Source organism: Rhinopithecus roxellana, chromosome 7, assembly GCF_007565055.1.
Source record: "Rhinopithecus roxellana isolate Shanxi Qingling chromosome 7, ASM756505v1, whole genome shotgun sequence".
Taxonomy (NCBI): Eukaryota; Metazoa; Chordata; class Mammalia; order Primates; family Cercopithecidae; genus Rhinopithecus; species Rhinopithecus roxellana.
The window spans coordinates 151,682,746-151,703,315 of NC_044555.1; the positions used below are offsets into that span (position 1 = coordinate 151,682,746).

General features: G+C 44.3%; 1 pseudogene; it reads right to left on the reverse strand.

The window, feature by feature from the left end:
• Nucleotides 1-228: 228 nt before the first annotated feature.
• LOC104658590 lies at nucleotides 229-10,289 on the reverse strand (annotated as a pseudogene).
• Nucleotides 10,290-20,570: the final 10,281 nt, after the last annotated feature.

Genomic DNA, 20,570 nt, shown 5'->3' on the forward strand with positions numbered 1-20,570 from the left:
GCTGGGTGACTGTAATCTCAGCCGCTTGGGAGGCTGATGCTGAAGGACTGCTGGAGCCTAGGAGTTTGCACCCAGGAGTTTGAGTTCAGCCTGGGCAACATAATGAGACCCCAACTCTAAGAAAAAAAGTACACCTTGTTGGAGGTGTACATAAACTTGATGCCATCATATGCAATGGGCAGGAAAGCAAGTGACATGGGAAATAATGTCTCTTCTCAGGGATGAGCCCTACGGATTCCACAGCCCCAGGCTCTCTGCCACTATATCCCTAAGGAGAATGTGCCAAGGCCCAAGGAAATGAACAGAGCAGTTGTGGCTGGTCGCTCCTGGCTGTGGCTGCCATTTGCTGCTTTCTGTCCTAATCAAACTTTCCATTCCATGCTCCACACTATTAACACATAAATGAACAATGTCAAGAATAAAAGAAAGTAATCACTGCAGATCTACATAAAATTATAGCATGATGACATGAATAGCTTTATGTTAATGACTTTGTTAACTAAAATGAAATGGATATGAAACTGTATCTGCATTATGATTTCTTTTATACAAAAATGTGTGCATACATATATTTATGTGCACACATATATTTATTCAATCATTTATGACTGAATTGTTCTCAATGATTCTAAAAAAATGGCTATGTCAATTTACATGCTCGGAAACAATGTATGTGAGTACTCATATCTTCTCCCTCCAACTTCAGAAATAATCTTGGGAAGCATACACTTTGCGTCACCATTTAAACTTCCAAGACTGTGTCTTAATGGACCATTAGGAGAGAGACATGTTTGTGTGTGTGTGTGTATGTGTAGAGCTAGAGAGCTCAAGAGATGAGAGAAAGAGTGAGGTCAGGTGTTCAGAGGTAGCATGTGCTGGGAACATAGGACCACAGGAAATCATGGGAATTGGCAAGAGGATGAGTGACTGGAAGACCATGGCATCCGAGTTGGCTAGGAAAGGAGGTCAAGGCTGTGGTAGCCTGATGATGTACAGAGAGGAAGTAGAGGGGCCATGTGATGGGTTCAATGGTTCTGCCCACAAAGGAGCCCTGGCAGCTCCGACAGCCTGAGCTGAACAGACACTGTGGTTGATAAGTAACATGTGGACCATTTGTAGTCTCACATGTGATAACATGTGAGACCATCTCTGCTCCCTGGGTGAGAGGACCAAGGCTTAGAGAGGTACAGGAGCTTGTCTTTGACTATTGAGGCACTACAGGGAAGAACAAGATTGGCATTATTCTTTATGTAATTGCAACTATCCCCTTAGTTGCTAGTTTTAAGAAATTCACACTCCAACATATGACTCCCTAATGAACATGTACATAAAGAACTGAAAAGTGGCAAGTGGTAGGAAATAACATATGCCAAACACGAAAGTGGAGGCATAATTTGTAAACTGGTGGTACCTCTTCTATGTCATCATTTATAGGATTGTGATGTGAAAATGTCATATTGCTGTTATTTTAATTTCAAAAAGGATGCCTGCTGATTGTCTAATATGCAAGCATCATGGAAATGTGGACAATAAATTGTGCAAATGTCCCGTTCAACTCTTGCCTGCAATTTGGAATTGCTAAATGACAGTCATTGAGAACTGACCATAAGGTGAGATTCTGTGCTACCGCTGTTTGTTTAGAAATGAAAATAAATGGCTGAACCCCTTCAAGAACATGGACGTGGAGCACCTGGTGTCAGCTCTCTGAAGAGTTCCCTGGGCAGATGGGCAGATTATTGGGGGAACCTGACCCCAATATTTCCACTTAGGTTCTTTCTATTTTCCATAAGTGTCGGCTGGCTGAGAAATAAAGAGAGACAGTATAAAGAGAGGAATTCGACAGCTGGGCCATCAGGGGTGACATCACATATCAGTAGGACCATGATGCCTGCCTGAGTCTCAGACCAGCAAGTTTTTATTAAGGGTTTCAAAAGGGGAGGGGGTGTAAGAACAGGGAGTAGGTACAAAGATCACATACTTCAAAAGGCAGAAAGCAGAACTACTAGTAAGGATCTAACAAAGATCACATGCTTCTGAGGGAACAGGACAAAGGGAAAAAGCAGAACTACTGATAAGGGTCTATGTTCAGCGGTGCACATATTGTCTTGATAAACATCTTAAACAACAGAAAACAGGGTTTGAGAGCAGAGAACCAGTCTGACCACAAATTTACCAGGGCAGAGTTTTTCCCCACCCTAGTAAACCTGAGGGTACTGCAGGAGACTAGGGCATATCTCAGTCCTTATCTCAACTGCATAAGACAGACATTCCCAGAGCGGCCATTTATAGACCTCCCCCTAGGAATGCATTCCTTCCCCAGCGTATTAATATTAATATTCCTTGCTAGGAAAAGAATTTAGCAATATCTTCCCTACTTCCACATCCATTTATAGGCTCTCTGTATGAAGAAAAATATGACTCTATTCTGCCCAGTCCCACAGGCAGTCAGACCTTATGGTTGTCTTCCCTTGTTCCCTAAAAATTGCTGTTATTCTGTTCTTTTTCAAGGTGCACTGATTTCATATTGTTCAAACACACATTTTACAAGCAATTTGTACAGTTAAGACAATTATCACAGTGGTCCCGAGGTGATGTACATCCTCAGCTTATGAAGATAACAGGATTAAGAGATTAAAGTAAAGACAGGCATAAGAAATTATAGAAGTATTATTTGGGAACTGATAAATGTCCATGAAATCTTCACAATTTATGTTCCTCTGCCACGGCTCCAGCCAGTTCCTCCATTCGGGGTCCCTGACTTCCCGCAACATCAGATAGTTATTTTTCCAAATTGCACGTGTGTTTCCATTACTCACTCCTCTGATGTCCCAACTCCACCCATCCTCATGTACTCCGAGTACTCACTTCTGAGACCACTCTAGTTTCATCCCAGACTGGGCAGAGAAAGCCTGCACCATTTCCTGTGCTCCTGGGAGAGGGAGGGCTCAGAGCTGGAGGAGAGTGTGGACATTGGGATGGAGAAAGCACTCTGAGTCTCTTGCAGGCTGGTGTCCCTCACAAACAGCTCATCATTCATGATGCACAGACTGGAGGAAAGAAAAATGCACCCTCAAACTGGACAGGTAGACAACTCCACACCCCCAACAACAGGATCCTTCTTAACCACTGCTGCCACTCAGCAACGAAATTCCTTCCATATCCCTACTGTGCCTGCCTCCCAGATATTTTGGCTGGTACATTCTAAGCCTCCCACAGATTCTGCCTTTGAAGAGATTGTCTACCAGCTTCACTAGATTTTTAGAACCCCAACATGTTTACCCTGTGCAACAGTGCAAAGAAGTGGATACTTTTATTCTAATTTTCAGAGAAAGGCACTGAATCACAGAGAGGTCAAATAAATTGATCAAGGTCACATAGTTTGTGAATGTTGGGATGAGGAACAAAACCTGTATTCGAACTCCAGGGCCCACACTCTTAAACATTAGTCTGGACTGTTCCTTGGATCTACCTGTTGGCGTTCCACAATATTGAGAACACCCCGAGGACTGCACCCACCACATTCCCACAACACTGGCCCCAAGCTGGGATGGGTGCTCCTGCCCACAACACAGCACTAACCTGGAACTGCTGCCAGGGGTAGTGATGAAGGTCCGGGTGAAGGCGAGAACAGAGCCCTGAGACTGTCCTTCCACTTCAAAGACAACAAACACCACCACCTTAGAGTTGCACAGGCTTTACATGCTCACACAGTGAACCCCAGTCAGAGTCTTGCTTGACACTCACACAGAAGCGGGGACAGACCAGGACAATTGTTCACTTGGAGTCAGGCAGATGTGGCAGGAATGGGGAAGGCAACAACAGAAACAATCAGCTCCCAGTGATAGGGCCCCTATCACGCTTGGGCCCTGTGAAAACCACAAGTTCACTTGATTCCTATTTCACAGTAGCCCAATAAAGGGGTTATTATTAGCCCCATTTTGCAAATGAGGAAACCAAAGGGTTAATTAACCAGCACAAGTTCACAGAGTAAGGACCTGGGATGAGAGCTGTCAAACTCCATAGTCTGTGTCCTTAATGCACACCTGAGCTGTGCAGGGCAGACAGGCATGGACCTAGGTCAGATCAGGCTGATTTGCGGGCAGAGCAGGGGGTGTGAAAACACAGAGGGAAAAAGAGGAAGGGAAGCAACGAAATCAGGGAAGCTGGGAGAATTCTGGGAAGGAGCCCAGCCAGGGGGAGGGAGCAATGGGGGATCTGGGGAGGGGACTCTACAGACACTCACCTTCCTTGAACACTCCGTTGACAGAAAAGCAGAGCATCCTTTCCTGAAAGGAAAGAGCTCAGGTGTTCAGGATCCCCCTTAACCTCCTACCCACCTCTGGCTCTCTGGGCCTGCCCAAGGGAGGAAGCAGGTGCTCACCGTCTGGCACCACATGTCCACCAGGATGGAGCTGAGGTCATGCTGAGTTTTGGGCCATGTACTGAGGGAGTCCACATTTTGTGGCTGTTTTGTGTGCTTCAGCAGCTGCCTCTGCAGGTCTATAGAGGAGAAGAGAAGCAAGGAAGGTGCGGGGGGTGGGGGGAGCTGCCACACTCTGTTCCTTGTCCCCTGTGATTGTTCCCATCACACTTCCTTACCCTGCCCAGTCTTCTCCATCACACACTTACAGGGGTTTTTGAGCATTTTTATATTCCTGCTATCCTTGAAGTACTTGCAGAAGCTGCTCCTAGGAAAAAAAGAGGAGCAGGAGTAGGTGGTCCAGCCAGTGAGGGCATTTCCAGGAGGTGGTCTCTTTCTGCAGGAGAGCCACATGTCCCTGGATCAAGGTCTGAGCTGTGACACTCATGGACCTGAGTCCTCAGAGTTGAAGGGAATGCTCAGGGAGAAGCAGGTCTCATCGTGGTAAGCACTGAGGAGACCCTGTCGATCTCCAGAACCAGAAATCGAGTAATACCTGTGGGGAAGCAGTGAGGATAGGCTGTCTCTGTGGCTTGGGTGCCAAATGAGACTTGAAAATTCCCATGAGCTGACCTGTGCATGGGTGGCCCGGCCTGCCTCAGCTCTCCCTTTTCTCATGGTCCCAGGGATACTCACTGTTGCAGGAATTGCAGGACTATACTCTTTAGGATCTCAGATCCAGTATAGCTTTCCTGGAATCAAAAGACAATTTGGACCTATGCAATGGACAAAGCTTCCCTTACGACACCCCAAGTCTTGCTTGATACTTCTTCCTTACCTTGCGGGGTTTCATTAACTCAGAACTATCAATGTCAACAATCACCGGTGTGGATAACTCTCGGCCGTCCTGAAGAAGGAAAGAGGAAGTCAGCAGTGGAGACCAAGGAGGTGGAGCTGGATGACCGACCGATAAGATGAACATGTCTAGGGAGAACAAGCATCAGAGGCCAGGTGGGAAACAGGCCTGGAAATTCCAGTAGGCAGCTTTCTCATGGGGTGCTGGATATCTCTACTATTACATGCCAACATGTGTGTGTGTGAGTGCCTGTGGACACATTTTCTAGGGAGAATATTCTTGCCTTTTTCAGGAATCCATGTCTGTAAAATGGATGAGGGTCTGATACAAGCATGTAATCTAGGCAAGACCCAAAGGACTTGAGGGCAGGTGTGGAGGTTATGTTCTTGAGTAAGGGGAGACAATAATGATGGTATTATACATACTTACCAGGCGTAACAACTTGGGGAAACAATCCCGGATGGCACTGTACAAAACTAAAAATTGAATGAAGTGACTGACAGTTCAGGGTTGCACAGTCTGTTTCCCTCTCCCTCTGCCTTTCCTCCCTCTCCTTGCTCCTGGTTAGCTTCTACCTAGACTGCCGTGAGTCCCTTTTCTCCAGTGCCACACAATGCGGCATTGGGAGCCCAGGCTCCAGGGCTTTCTTCCCTTCCCTCCCTCACTCGCCTTTGTCCAAGTCACCATGGAAGGCTCTGCAGGGAGCAGGAAATAGGGTGGGAGCCCAGGGCTCTGCTATCTCACTGGCTGTCCATCAACCTGCCTGACCAGGTCCAGGTCAAGACCAGGTCATCCCTTAGGGATGGCCCAGGATGCTGGGACAGGGAGGTGAGTGAGGCCAGGCTCAGGAGACAGGAAGGGGAAGGCAGAGGGGATGACAAGAGAAACGGTGAAGGTAGGGGAGGGAGAGATGGTGAGACATAGGAAAGGGGAGACAGTGGAGAAACAGGATGCAATACAAATGAAAGGGAAAGATGCTCTGCTGCGGAGGTGGAGTTTAGGGAGGAATAGAGAAGAAAAGGGCTCCCCAGCTGCAGCCTTTTCCCTCTTCACCCCCTGGCTGGCCTTGGGGACTGAGGCAGAAAAGGAAAACATGCACCTGTTGGGCTGGGGCTGACTGGATGCAGCTGGAGGCTTTCTCACCTGTGTGAGCTCAGTCTGAGCTGGGCATGGGAAACAGAGCAGCCATGGGGAAAGACTTCCCAGGAGGAGTGAAGGATCAGGCCTCAGCTCAGCATGGGGTTCAGAGCCTGGGGACCCCCTCTCCTGACCACTGCATTCTCTTCTGATGGTCCCTGACTCTTGTGTCCCTCTGTGCTGGTGCCTTGACTGGGGAATGTACCCGTCTGGAGCTACCCAGGACTCCTCTGAGGGCCCAGGTAGGTCGATGTGAGGTGTGGAGGGAAGGAGGGGCAATGCCCTGAGAGGTCTGTCCTTCTGTCTCCTCAACCTCCTCGGCCCTCTGCCTTCCACTCTTGCCTCAGGAACGTGGCCCGCTTCTGGTCCCTTGACTGAGGAAACCCAGGTTTCTCCCCAAGGAGGGCCCAGCTCCTGGCATTGGGCCAGAGGAAGAGATGGCATGACAGCAGCCACCCAGGGCCTTGGCCCTCAGTATGAAACAGGGAAGCCCCCATGCCAGCCCAGGACAGGTGGGGGGATCTTTTTGGAGCAAGAGAAGGAGAATGCCTCTCAGGACAGGGGAGGGAAGCCTCATCTCAGCATGGAGGCAGGAAGGCCTGTCTCAGCATGAGGCCCTGGACTAAAGGACTCTTCTCAGTCCAGGGCACCAGCATCTGAATACTGCTGGTCCTGGGGAGGTGGTTGAGCCCCGCTTCCTGGAGCACACTCACGGAGGGCACGCTGGAGGAAGCTTGGTGGAGACAGGCGGGAAACACAACCCAGAGCAGGTGAAAAGGGGAGCATGTCAGAGGAAGGAAAGGAGACCTCTAAGCACAGATGAGTGAGTGACACAGAGAAAGGAATGTGTGTGTGTGTGTGTGTGTGTGTAGGAGGGGAGGTTTGTGGTCCTCCCAGAGGACCAAGGCTGCTTCTTCCTGCAGAAGGGCACTTTCAGACACAGTTCAGTCACCCAAGGAGCAAAGGTGCCCAGGAAGAGCGATAGGGGTTGCCACTGACCTTACATAGGCAGACTGGTCCGAGAAGGTGCTGCACAAGGGGTTCCCTTCTAGCCATAGCTCTTTGAGCTTCAGCCCTTTCACCTTGCCCAACTCCCATGCCGACTCCAGCTAAGAAAGACAGGGAGGAAACTGGAGGAGGGCCAGGGAAAGAGAGACACCTGGGACCGTGGGTCCTGAATTCCCCCAGCCCTCATAGTCACCCACAGGTACCTCTGCCTGCCTGTTGCCATTATCCTGATGTGTACTGCCATCCACCCTCCATCCAAAATTGATCTGGCTCCCCCTTCTCACCTTATTTTTGGAGAGGTTCAGGGTCTTGACTTTGGGAGCCTTCTCTATAATGTCAGACAGGTCATCCAGCTGGTACAGTCTGTTGCACAAGTTCAAAGACAATAGCTTTGGGTCAAGGGGAGTTAGAGTGGGAGTTACTATCTTGGGCCTTGGAGACAAATCTGCCCTCCACCTTATCTATTCCACCCCTCTAACTAAATACCAGCACTGGGCCTAAGGCTTCACCTCAGGGAAATTTCTTTCAATGATCTTCAGGGTGGCAGCCATGCAGTTTCTTCGATTCAGGATTATATCAATGTCACAGCCTATCAAGTCTTGAAGAAGCCAAGAGAAGAGAATCAGAAGGCTGGGAGGGCCATGGCTGGCCCAGAGCCAGCACCAATCCCTCCATAAATTGCCATCCCTAAGTCTCCCTCTCAGGCAGACCGCTCTGCCCCGCTTGCCTGAGAATTGCTGCTGTCAGCCATACTTGGGTCAAAGAGGAGATTCTGGAAATCAAGAGCCCGCTGGGAGACATTGTACCATTTGTTTATGGTCAGCTGCAGAGATAGAGATGAAGACAGAGGCTCTGAGGCTCTGGTGGTGGTGGTGGTGGTGGTGGTGGTGGTGGTGGTGGTGGTGGTGGTGGTGGTAGTAGCAGTGACAGGGAAAGAGGGGGCCAGGGGAAGAAGAGGTGGGTCCAGGAAGTGAGCATACAATGATCCTTGAGTCTGTATTACCTTTAGCATCTCCATTTGGCCTGGCTTCACTTATTCTTTACAGAGTAGGGCGCAGTAGAAAGATTGACAAATATACATATCTGCAGCAAGGCAGCGTAGTAAGTACCAGGACCCCTAATACCAAAGAGGATGATCAGCCCCCTGGCGTGTCCTCCTGCCCAGAGACTAAGTACAGGGAATGCCCTTGGCACACACCTTTTGGTTCTCATCATCAAAAATCTTATAACTGACATCCTTCAATATGGAGGCAGTACTAGCATCCTGGACAAAGAAGCATGCCCGATTTTGGATGTAGTGGAACTACAGGGAGTGAAGGCAAGAGCAACAGCTTCAGAGGCCAATGGCCCCTGCTGAGTCAGACCTCTCCCCATCCCCCGTGCCCACTCATCTGGCTTCACCATCCTCTCTTACATCAACTGGAGTGAAGGGGACACTGCAATGGCTCTGGATTGAATTCATTAGCCATGACTTGTCATACTTTATCTCGTAAGGAATCTAAGGGTAAAAAGAAGAAATAGGAGAGAAGGGAGAGATAACATGGAACTAAGGATGGAGAACAGAACCAACCAGCTGTTTTTTTCCCAGCTTTCTACCTAGCTTGGACTTCTAAAGAAGCGATCACTGACATGATTTCTTATTTTCATTCCAAATATGGATTCCCTAAGCTTCCTTTCTCTCCATTCTGAAGCCCTCTTTCAAATAATCAACTTAGGGTGTTTTATGTGATCTTCCTTCTATCAGGTTGCAGAATATTCTCTCTCTTTCTTTGTTTGTTTGTTTGTTTGTTTCTTTCTTTCTTTCTTTCTTTCTTTCTTTCTTTCCTTCCTTCCTTCCTTCCTTCCTTCCTTCCTTCCTTTCTTCCTTCTTCTCCTTCCTTCCTTCCTTCCTTCCTTCCTTCCTTCCTTCCTTCCTTCCTTCCTTCCTTCCTTCCTTCCTTCCTTCCTTCCTTCCTTCTTCTCTTTCTTTCTTTCTCCCTCTTTTTCTCTTTCTTTCTCTCTCTCTTCCTCTCTTTCTTTCTTTTTTTCTTTCCTTTCTTTTGACAGAGTGTTGCTCTGTTGCCCAGGCTGGAGTGCAGTGGTGTGATCCCAGCTCACTACAACCTCCACCTCCCAGGTTCAAGTGATTCTCCTGCCTCAGCCTCCCAAGTAGCTGAATTTACAGGTGACTGCTGCCATGCCCGGCTAGTTAGTGTAGTTTTAGCAGAGATGGGGTTTCACCATGTTGCTCAGATTGGTCTCAAATTTCTAACCTCAAGTGATCTGCCTGCCTCGGCCTCCTAAAGTGTTGGGATTACAGGCGTGAGCCACCACGCCTGGCCCAGAATATTCTACCTAATGCAGACCTCACCGAGATACTTACTGTGACCTTGAACCAGTTCCTCATGTTTCATCTTGTGTGTTCTGCCTTGTTTTTTTTTTTTCTCTGGAGGTTTTCTATTTCTCCACATGGTAATATGGATTTGATCTTCCCTATGCCATTTCACTAGCTTCCTGTTCCTTCTCCTTATAGAAGTTACAGCACTTCTATAAGGAGTGCTGTGGGGAAAGGGAGAGAAGGTGGGTATTCATTAAAGTTAAGAAAGTCTTCTATACATGCTCCCCTCACTGACACCAGGGCTATAATTGGAATTGCTCAGTCATTATTCCACTTCCAGCATTCTTCAATTCTCTAATGAGAGAAGAAAAGGAAGACCACAGAGAATGAAAGGGTTGCACAGTCCCGGGGGCTGCTACGTGCAAACCAGGCTGCCTTGTCACTTACTGTCTTAGTTGGTGGTCCCTGTGGACATCCCTCATCTCCATGCTTCCATCACTCTCCTAGCACTGTGAAGGCAGAAGTTCATACCCACCATCTTCATAATGACAGTTCTTCTTGTCAAAATTACCCTGGAAATGATTCCCGCCTTTCTTCCTTCCTTGAAAAGTGCTACCACACATACGGCATTCTGCAATTGGGAACAAAAAGACAAATTTGAAGACACGTCCATGGTCCACTTACCATGTCTCATGTCATGGACTAACTCCACAATAGGACAAGCAAAGTGCCAACCTGCCCCAAGAGACTGATCACAAAAGCCCCAGAAAACAAACTCCTCTGCCTGTCCAGATACAAGAGCCTTATCTCACAGGTGGCACAATCGGGGAGAAATCCTGGAAGAGGAAGCAACTGTGTTGAACCTCTTAAAAAATGGAGCAGGAATTATAAAGAACAGAGGTGCGTGTGTCCATGGGTTAGACTAGACACCAGCTACACAGCTGGAAGGGGTCCTAATCTCGCCTTCTCTCAGGCTTCTCTAATCAAACAACAGCACCACACCTGGGAGACAACCTCTCACACCTCCGAAATCAAACCTCCAGTCCCCAAATGCATTCTGTGAACAATCAGCAAGCTGTACTTCTTTGCCTGTGTAGTACAAGCTTAAATGAAAGGTGGTACTGATGTAACAGCTTCCCAAGCTGCCCCATTGCCTCCAGCCTTGCCCTCAACAATACTCAGTTTGAAATATCCAGATCAAGCTTTCTTTTTGCCTAGCCCGAAATGCTTTCAGCCCAAGAGACAACTCTTCCTAAGCAAGCGACAGAATGACTAGAAAGAAAGAAAATTGGCAAGGATGTTAAAAACCAGTACAGTGACAGGATCTAAATGAAACACTGTACCCAACAACGAAAGCAGGGCATGTTTTTTTTTTCCCCCCCGCTCTACTGTCTTGCAGCATTCACGAAGGTAGACCATCTCCTGGACCATCAAGCAGACCTCAGCCAATTTCAAAATGCACATGTTGTCTCACCCTTATGAATAAAATTTCAGTCACTGCTGACCTCTCTGCAGTGTACTAATTATGGCCAGACCTCAGATGAACTTCTGTTGTGGGGGGGTGGTCATTGCTTTCACTATGTGTGACCCACTGTCAGGACAGTCCTGCTACTCTCGAGTGTTGGGACTTTTCCTGTGTGCCATTAGAAGTGAAATTAAATGTAGGCAGAGCATGTGACCTAGACATTCCTGATGCTCGGTCCCCACAACTTTGGAAGTGGGCCTGGAGTGCTCTCTTTCTCTCACACTCTACATCCAACCGATAGGAAGGGATGTATCTTCTCTTGTCTCTACCTTTAAAATATATCCAGAGTCTGGCAACTTCTCATCCCCTCCGTTGCTACCTACCCTGGCCAGGTCACCAACATCTGTCTCCTGGATTATGTTGCTTTCCAACTTGTCCTTCTGCTTTTGCCCTTGGCTCCCTTACCATCTATTTTCAACACAGCAGTCAGAGTGATTTTTTAAAGCATAAGTCAAATCTTGTCATTCCTCTACTCAAAATCCTTTAACCGGTATGTTAAAAAGCTATGAGTCCATAACAATACTCAACAACAACAAAGGCCCCTATTGGTGACATTTTGAAGATGTCCAGGAACCAACTAATTTTCATGAAAGTCCATAAATGAAAGGGACAAAAATCAAAGATTAAAGTGAGGGTTAAGGGCACATGGTCAATACACGTAGCACAGGAAGAGTCAACGTCATTTTTGAGAACCAGCATTACTTCAGAAATAATGTCACTGAGGGGAAGAAGGTGTAAAAGTGAGCTAGTCAACAGCTACAGCTATAGCCTCAGGCAAGGCCTTGTGTTTGAAGAGAGCACATGTAATAAAAAGCCACAGAGGGACCCAACAGAGAGAGACACTGAAGATAAAACACACACAGGTGCACATCTACTTACTGAACTCTGGCATCTCTGCACAATCCCTGTCTTGCAGTTGTGCTGCCAGAATTACAGGCAATCTCAAGATAAAGCAGCTTGTGCTTCTCACCCAGACTGCCTGGGTTTCCCATCAGGCCCCACCATGTACTGGTTGATCCTCCCACATAGACATAGTAGTGAGTATCCTTTATGACATCACGTGCATTCCCACTGGAACTTCCTGTGTCATTTTGGAATTCTGCCTACATCACTGCCATGCCATTGAGTGCATGGCATCAGCATTCCTGCTATGGCAGGGAAAGAATGGGTTAAGAAGAAAACCAACAACTGCCCAGTGGCAACCAACATTTGTTCAGTGTTGGGCAGACTCACTAGGTTTCTCTTGACCTCACAGAAATCCCATGAGAATTGTATCCACAGTCCCTTTTCAAATCATGAATATTAGGCTCACAGACGTCAGGTACATTTCCCAGTCAAGTAAGTGGCAGAATAGGAATTATGTCCTTAAGTATATTGGTCTGCCTCTACACCGTGAGTGCTCCTCCAGAGACTGCACTGGTTCTCCCTTAAATGGAAATCTTTCTGGTCTCATGGACAGATTTTTCTGAGCAGGCCAGGGATGATGTTTTCTGCTAGTCACTCCTGTTGGGATGGGAACCATGTTTCTTGGATAAAGTGGAGATCTCTGTCTTGCACCAGATGGGTGAAATCTGTTTGGGCCATAGGTTTTCAGATTAGGAGTCACTTTAGGCTGGTAGTGTCTGGAATAGAATAAGGGCCTAATTAATATTTGTTAAAAGAATGCATGTGATGTAGGTTTGGGATCATCAACAAAATGCTTTTGAGAATACATCCATCTGAACCTTTTCTACCAACCTCTATTCATTTATTCCAGACCTATTCAGGCTGCAGAACTATTTTATAACCTGCTTGCAAAGCTAGAATGAATTAAATTATTCTTCCACAAAATTAATATTTTTTTCATTGATGTATCATTAGAAATAAGTACCTCCCTGTAGACTAAGGCTAGAACTGCAGCTTTGAGGATCTCAGACAAGGGGGTTTTGCAAATAGTGGTGACAGAAATGAAGAAAGGCCTTCCCTGAATCCAGCAGACAGAGCTTTCTGGACATCTGGTCTCTGTAGGAAGAACGCTCTGGACCTACAGGCATGTTGTGTTCACTCAGCCTTGTGATAGACAGGAAGTACCATCCCTGTCTCAGAGAAAGAAAAGAGTGTGTGTCTGTGTGTCTGTGTTGCCCATGAAAGCAAGTATTAGTGTTTTGTACTACATGCTTTTAGAATTAGGTTACAGATACATGTACTCCAAATCATGTTGGTAAACACATTGCCACACAACACTGGATCCTACTGCATATTTTGTTTCATGTGTTATGTATTATATATGGCCAAATTTTGTTTCTTGTTCAGAATATGCTTTTTAGTGCTTTTTTCTTCTTTACCTCTTGGTGTTTTAATATTTGAATTGATTGTTTTAAAATAAGAAAGTAGTAGAGTTCTCTGTATAATAATGTAATGGAACAATATCTGTGGGTTGACCAGGGTTACAGAGCACCCCCAGTAGGGGAGGCCAAAAAATCCAGTGGAACACAGCTTGGGCTTTAAAGTGGGTCTAGGATTTTGAGTCCCTGCTCTACACTTTCCCAGGAGAAGCACATGAATACTTTTAAGCATAAAGTGATATTTTCCTAAGGATTTTCAGTGATATTTACACCAATATACACTTCCACTAACCGTGTGTGAGTCTAATTTTCTGCAATATGCCTAATCATTCAGAAGTCATTCTTACAATGATCCAGACATTTCACTTTTTGAATGTATCACATAAATCATTCTCTGTCTAAATACATACATATAATTATATGACTGTGCTTTACAGGTTATTTGGGACAGAAGGATGATGGGACCAGAGAGTGGCTGATATTGTTAGGGGAGAAGTAGAAATGATTGTCCTTGGAATCAAGTAGGCATGGCAAGGAAAGGGCATGAGTACCTGGCATACAGAGTAAAAAGGCCAAGGAATGGATGTGTGGGTCAGAAAGAAGAGAGTGAGTACAGAGAAGACAACAAAACACACATTGAAAAAGCCTCCAGGGAACTGAATTCATCCTGGTGATACGCTCCCCTCTGGAAACCTTTCTTCCTTCCTTTCCATGTATGTCTTGTCTGTCCCTGCTACTTCACTTCAAGTTGAACACCAGAGAAACAGTTCCCACACAGTCTCAAAAAGGAGAAATGGTACAGGGCAACAGTGTGCAATGATGAGTCACTTGCACAGAAGGCTGGAGTCAGGGTTCATTGGTTTCAGACACAGCACCCATCATTGCCCACCAGACTTTGAGTGGACTCTCACACTGCTCATTTCAGCCTCGACACAGAGTCACACATTATTGGTTATGGGCATAGGATTTGAGGTCAGATCCATCAGGATTTCAATCCTGGTGCTAAATTCTATGATCCAAGTCAAGTAACTGACCACACTGTGACTCAAGCTCTTGTTGTTTGTTTTCCCTCTAACTCAAAGATTGTAACAGTTTCTACCTCCTGGGTTACTGTAAAAATTAAATGAGTTAACACATGGAAATACATAAAAAGCACCTGAAGAAATGCCTGTGACCTAACAAGCACTATAAATAAGTTTTCTATTGCTATGTCAAGAACTTAGTACAGCATCTGGCATTTTTTGAGGAACAAATATGTTTTAGTTACATTTGTTGTTATTAATCCTCCTGGAAATGAGAAGGAAAACAGATGGGTGTATAGGGACACATTGTTGTGTTGGCTATTAATGTGTTTTGTAAAGTGGCAATATTAAGACAAGAAAACCATGTTGGAAAATAATCTGACATACTGATTAAGGAAACCAAAATAAGAAGCTCAGAGACTGAAATATGTATATGGAAAGCTTCAATGGTGGTGGTGGTGGGATCTAAGTTTCTAATTTCCAACTTCATTATTCAAGAAATTGTTCTGGTTTAAGTGGTAGACTTGGAAAATAAAGCTAGAGTATTCCTCATACTACATGACACAATGTGGAAAAAGGTCCAGGATATAAAATTGAATATTCCAGACCGACATCAGCATGATCTCAAGCTAGAAAGCTACAAGTTGTCCTTCTATATAAATCTTGAGTTAACAATACATGGATTAGAATACCTCTGACAATTCTAGAGACAAGTTGAGAAGCTACAGCACTTAGGCTATTGTAAAACCAAGAGGAATATTGCAAACAGGGTAGGAAAATTTGTGGTATTTAGGTCATCCATTCATGTTTCTCCTATGTGGCATAGCATGGAATGACCATGAGAAACTTCTATACCGGATCTCCTTCCTCATAATGGAAACAATGCTGGGCGATATGTCCAATGTTCTGGTTCATGTGAAAGCTTCCCAAGGGGCTAGTTCCTGTCTTGCCTGACTCAAGAGCTGATGGGACACATGCAATATTCTGGACAGTGCTGAAAACAGAAGTAAGAAGCATGTTAGAGTTTCCATTCCACAGGCAGATGTCAGGGGGAACAATAGATTAGAAAATGCTTGAGAGATCCTAGAATCTCCAGCTGGACTGATTATTGATAGTCTTCTCTTGCACAATGCTAGTATACAAAGACTGGGTGAGGTGGCTTGTTTTTCAAATACTCAAATTCTAACAAAAAATAAGAAGGCATACAGAGAAACATGGCCCAATCAAAAGAAGAAATTAAACTCTAGAAAACAACCTAAACAAACACAGATCTATGAGCTGCCTGAAAAAGAATTTAAAATAACTGCCATAAAGATACTCAATGAACTAAAAGAGAACATAGATATACAGATAAGTAACGTGAATAAAAGAATGGATTAAAAAAATGAGAATATCAACAAAAATAGAAGCTATTAAAAAAAGAGAAATTTAGATCACAGTGCAATCAAACTAGAACTCAGGACTAAGAAACTCAATCAAAACCGCTCAACTACATGGAAACTGAACAACCTGCTCCTAAATGACTACTGGGTAGATAACGAAATGAAGGCAGAAATAAAGATGTTCTTTGAAACCAATGAGAACAAAGCCACAACATACAAGAATCTCTGGGACACATTTAAAGCAGTGTGTAGAGGGAAATTTATAGCACCAAATGCCCACAAGAGAAAGCTGGAAAGATCTAAAATTGACAGCCTAACATCACAATTAAAAGAACTAGAGAAGCAAGAGCAAACACATTCAACAGCTAGCAGAAGGCAAGAAATAACTAAGATCAGAGCAGAACTGAAGGAGATAGAGACACAAAAAAAACCTTCAAAAAATCAGTGAATCCAGGAGCTCATTTTTTGAAAAGATCAACAAAATTGATAGACCACTAGAAAGACTAGTGAAGAAGAGAGAAGAATCAAATAGACACAATAAAAAATGATAAAGGGGATATCACCACCGACCCCACAGAAATACAAACTACCATCAGAGAATACTATAAACACCTCTATGCAAATAAACTAGAAAACCTAGAAGAAATGGATAATTTCCTGGACACTTACACTCTCCCCAGGTAGATTTCTGAAGTTTTTGACTCTAGTCCCTGACTCATCAATGGCACTTCTGGGCCCACCCAAGGGCCTGGGGGACCTTTTTGCCCTGAAGGGAAGAACACAGGCCTGGCTGGCTTTGGCACCTGTTGATTGTAGAGCCATAGGGCCCTGAGTGAATATAGGCAGTAGCCAGGGAGTGGTTACACCAGGTCGTGGGAGAAACCCAGTGCTGTGCTGGCTTCACGTGTGACCCAAACACAGTAATAGTGGTGGCTACAGGGGTACATTTGTCACTCTACTGCCAGATTTAGGTGGCTCAGAAGAGAGAGAGAGAGAGAGAGAGAGACATTCAGTTTGGGAGACAGTACAGTAGGAGAACAAGAGTCTATTCCTGCTAATCTAGAAAACTATTCCAAGATAAATTAGGCAGTACCTATCCACAAGAACCACAGAGTTACTGGGCTTGGGGTGCCCCCTAAATAAGATATAGCTTAGATTACAACACCCAAGTCCTTTAAAATATCTGGAAAGCCTTCCCAAGAAGGACAGCTACAAATAAGTCTAGACAATGAAAACTACAATAAATAACTAACTCTTTAATGCCAGACACTGAAGAACATCTACTAGCATCAACACCATCCAGGAAAACATGACCACACTAAATGAACTAAATAAGGCACCTAGGACCAATCCTGGAGAAACAGAGATATGTGATATTTCAGACACAAAATTCAAAATAGTAGTGTTGCAAAAAAACTCAAAGAAATTCAAGATAACACAGAGAAGGAACTCAGAGTTGTATCTGATAAATTTAACAAAGAGATGAAAATAATTTAAAAGAAGAAAGCAGAAATTCTGGAGCTGAAAAATGCAATTGGCATACTAAAGAATGTATCAGAGTCCTTTAATAGCAGAATTGATCAAGCTCAGAAGAATTAGTGACCTTGAAGACAGGTTATTTCAAAATACACAGCCAGAGGAGTCAAAAGAAAAGAGAATAAAACAATAAAGCATGTGTATAGAATCTACAAAACAGCCTCGAAAGGGCATATCTAAGACTTATTGGCTTTAAACAGGAGGTAGACAAAGAAATTGGAGTAGAGAGTTTATTCATGGGATAATAACAGAAAACTTCCTAAGCCTAGAGAAACATATCAATATCCAAGTACAAGAAGGCTATAGAACACCAAGCAGATTAAACTCAAAGAAGACTACCCCAAGGCATTTAATATATCCAGTGAAAACATTCTTCAAACATGAAGGAGAAATAAAGACTTTCCAAGACAAACAAAAGCTGAGGGATTTCATCAACACTGGATGGGTCCTACAAGAAATGCTAAAGAGAGTACTTCAATCAGAAAGAAAAGGACGTTAATGAGCAAGAAATAACCATTAGTAAATAAAGAATTAAGGTACAAAGCTCACTAGTAATTAGTAAGGAAACAGAAAAACACAGTATAGTATAACACTGTAACTCTGGTATGTAAACTACTCTTATGCTAAGTAGAAAGACTAAATGATGAACCAATCATAAATAATAACCACAAGAACTTTACAAGACATATTCAGTACAGTAAGATATATATATAGAAACGACAGAAAGATCAAATGAAGGGGGACAAAGTTAAAGCATAGAGTTTGTATTCATTTTCTTTTTGCTTTTTTGTTTGTTTATGCAAATAGCTTGTTATCAGGTTAAAATAATGGGTTATAAGAAGGTATTTTTGCCAGGCATGGTGGCTCATGCCTGTAATCCCAGCACTTTGGGAGGCCAAGGGGGGGCAGATCATGAGGTTAGGAGATTGAGACCAGCCTGACCAACATGGCGAAACCCTGTCTCTACTAAAAATACAAAAATTAGCCAGGCATGGTGGCACATGCCTGTAATCCCAGCTACTTAGGAGGCTGAGGCAGGAGAACTGCTTGAACCCGGGAGGCAGAGGTTGCAGTGAGCCAAGATTGCACCACTGCACTTCAGCCTGGGTGACAGAGTGAGATTCCGTCTCAAAAAAAAAAAAAAAAGGTATTTTCAAACCTCATGGGATCCTCAAAGCAAAAAACATACAATGGATACACTAAAAATGAAAAGCAAGAAACTAAATCATATCTCCAGTGATATTCACCTTCACTAAAGGAAGACAGGAAGGAAAGAATGAAGGACGAGACGACCACAAAACAACCAGAAAACAACTAAATAGCAGGAGTAGGCCCTACTTATCAATAATAACATTGAATGTAAATGGAATAAATTATCCAGTCAAAACACATAGAGCAGCTGAATGGATAAAAAAAAAACAAGACACATTGATCTGTTGCCTAGAAGAAACACAATTCACCTAAAAACACATACATAGGCTGAAAACAAAAAGATGGAAATAGATATTCCATGCCAATGGAAAATGAAATAGAGCAGGAGTTGCTGTACTTATATCAGACAAAATAATTTTTTAAAATTAATTAATTAATTTATTTATTTTGAGAAAAGGTCTTAGTCTATTATCCAGGCTGGAATGGAGTGGAATAATCATGACTCACTGCAGCCTTGACCTCCTGGGCACAGGTGATCCTCCCACCTCAGCCTCCTGAGTAGCTGGGACCACAGGCATGTGCCACCATGCCCAGCTAACTTTTTTTTAAAATTATACTTTAAGTTCTAGGGTACATGTGCACAACGTGCAGGTTTGTTACATATGTATACATGTGCCATGTTTGTGTGCTGCACCTATCAACTCGTCAGGACCCATCAACTCGCCATTTACATCAGGTATAACTCCCAATGGCATCCTTCCCCCCTCCCCCATCCCCATAGTAGGCTCTGGTGTGTGATGTTCCCCTTCCAGAGTCCAAGTGATCGCATTGTTCAATTCCCACCTATGAGTGAGAACATGCGGTGTTTGGTTTTCTGTTCTTGCCACAGTTTGCTCAGAATGATGGTTTCCAGCTTCATCCATGTCCCTACAAAGGATAGAAACTCATCCTTTTTTACAGCTGTATAGTATTCCATGGTGTATATGTGCCACATTTTCTTTTTTTCTTTTTTCTTTTTATTATACTTTAAGTTCTAGGGTACATGTGCATAACGTGCAGGTTTGTTACATACGTATATTGTGCCATGTTGGTGTGCTGCACCCATCAACTCGTCAGCACCCATCAATTCATCATTTATATCAGGTATAACTCCCAATGTAATCCCTCCCCACTCCCCCCTCCCCATGATAGGCCCCGGTGTATGATGTCCCCCTTCCCGAGTCCAAGTGATCTCATTGTTCAGTTCCCACCTATGAGTGAGAACATGTGGTGTTTGGTTTTCTGTTCTTGTGATAGTTTGCTAAGAATGATGGTTTCCAGCTGCATCCATGTCCCTACAAAGGACGCAAACTCATCCTTTTTTATGGCTGCATAGTATTCCATGGTGTATATGTGCCACATTTTCTTAATCCAGTCTGTCACAGATGGACATTTGGGTTGATTCCGTCTTTGCTATTGTGAATAGTGCCGCAATAAACATACGTGTGCATGTGTCTTTATAGCAGCATGATTTATAATCCTTTGGGTATATACCCAGTAGTGGGATGGCTGGGTCATATGGTACATCTAGTTCTAGATCCTTGAGGAATTGCCATACTGTTTTCCATAATGGTTGAACTAGTTTACAATCCCACCAACAGTGTAAAAGTGTTCCTATTTCTCCACATCCTCTCCAACACCTGTTGTTTCCTGACTTTTTAATGATTGCCATTCTAACTGGTGTGAGATGGTATCTCATTGTGGTTTTGATTTGCATTTCTCTGATGGCGAGTGATGATGAGCATTTTTTCATGTGTCTGTTGGCTGTATGAATGTCTTCTTTTGAGAAATGTCTGTTCATACCCTTTCCCCACTTTTTGATGGGGTTATTTGTTTTTTTTTATATATTTGCTTGAGTTCTTTGTAGATTCTGGATATTAGCCCTTTGTCTGATGAGTAGATTGCAAAAATT